This window comes from Octodon degus, unplaced genomic scaffold (genome assembly GCF_000260255.1).
Source record: "Octodon degus isolate 3935 unplaced genomic scaffold, OctDeg1.0 scaffold00146, whole genome shotgun sequence".
NCBI lineage: Eukaryota > Metazoa > Chordata > Mammalia > Rodentia > Octodontidae > Octodon > Octodon degus.
In genome coordinates this window covers 6,460,065-6,462,045 of record NW_004524722.1, presented here as the reverse complement: position 1 = coordinate 6,462,045, position 1,981 = coordinate 6,460,065, and positions in this window count along the sequence as shown.

The following is a 1,981-nucleotide window of genomic DNA, read 5'->3' as shown; positions in this document are numbered from 1 at the left end:
TTTAACACTTGCTCATGTTTTCTTTCTTTTTTCTATTTATTTAATTTTTTTAGCAATGTTTATAATAGCTTTATTCATTATAGTCCCAAACAAGAAGCAATCTAAATGCTTGTGAATAGAAGAGATAATTTGGGTATATTGCCATTTTGAATTTACATTAAATTAAAAAGAGAATAATTTACCCAAATGAATATGCAATGGTTTCATTTTTAACATAAATTCTGTCTCTCAATGACACACAGCAGTTGCACATGACTTGGGGAGCACAAGTGCCCACTGCCTTAAGTACCTCTCGGTCCTTCCTGATGATAACACTCCAGACCCATTCTTCCACCTGTGTGCAAACTGTGCTTGTTCAGGCCAGCATGCCATTTGCACTGGGGATCAGGGCACTACACCACTGGTCTTACCTGAATGCAGCACAGCACCCATGGCCATGCTCTCCCCTGGTCACTGTTATCCCAGTCTCCAGTAACCACTATTCTATTCACGACATCTCAAGGATCAACATTTATAGATGTGGCATTTTTACACCGTAGAATATTATTCAGCTATAAGACAGAATAAATTATTTATTTTAACTTTATTTTACTTTATACAGTGCACAATAGTATTACATCAGAAAAATTAAAAGTGATACAGAATTTCACTTCAGAATTTAATATGAATTTCACAGTATTTATTATAATGCATAGTGCTGTCTTCCAGCCAGTTATTCATATTATCAGATATATGCATTCAAAATTGGAAGAAGAAATATATAAAAAATTAAGAGAAAAAAAGAGAAACGATCAAAAAAAGAAGACAGAACAAATTAAGCATTATCTGCTTCTTTCCATAGATCAGCAGAAATCCTCAGTACAGGTGTCCAAGCCATCCTGTTTACATGCATAGATCCATCTTTTTTCCCAATCCTTCTTCTATTCTTCTACTCAACTCAGTAACTCTTTCCTTATTAATAATAAGTCCATTCCCTTTTCCCAGTATGTACTGTACCCTTCAGATTCCATTTTCTCTTTAAGGTTGTCACACTAAGAAGACAATATGATGTTTGCACAGACAGACCTGATTTATTCCATTAAGAGTGTGGTCTCTAGGTGCACCCATTTACCACCAAAGTCTCAAACTAACTCTGTTTTATAGCTGCATAGAACTTGCTTGAATGGTATTTTTAATCCCAGCTTCTGAAAGACTCTGCACACTGATTTCCAAAGTAGTTGAACTAGTCTGCCCTCTCAGTAAAAGTGGAGAAGGTTGTTTTTGGGTTTTTTCCTCCACAGCCCCTCCAGCATTTGTTATTGGCTGACTTTTTTCTTTTCTTTTTTTGTTTTTGTTTTTGTTGTTGTCATTTTGTTTGTTTGTTTTTGGCCAGCTCAGCCCTGCCCTGAGGGTGGTGCTGGCATGGAATGTGGTGCCAGGGACTGAACTGTGGTCTCCTGCTCCTGCTAAGATTGCCTAAGTAGGCACTTTAGACCACTGAGCTAACTCTCCAGCCCCTTGCCTGACTTCTGCATGTTATCCATTCTTTCTGGTATGAGATGGTATCTCAGTGTTGATTTAATTTGCATTTCTCAAATGACCAATGATGTTGAATGGTTTTTTCATATATTTACTTTCTATTTGTATTTCTTCATCTAAAAAGTATATATTCAACTCAGATGCCCATTTTGGATTGTGGCTTTGAATTTGGGGGGGGGATGATTGTTTTTAATTCTTTACATATTCTAGATAGAAGGCCTTTGTCAGAGGGACAGTCAGCTATAAAACCCAGTTCATTGGTTTTCTTTTTACTCTGTTGGAGATTTCTTTTGAACTGCAGAAAGTTTTCAACAAGATGAAATACCAGTTGTTGATTCTTTGAAGTATTTCATGTGCAGTTTGATTTTTGTTCATGAGCTCTCTGCCTACCCCTATGAATTTAATATTTCTACCTATTTTTTCCTCTAGAAGATTTAGTGTTTGTATTTTAACATTTACATCT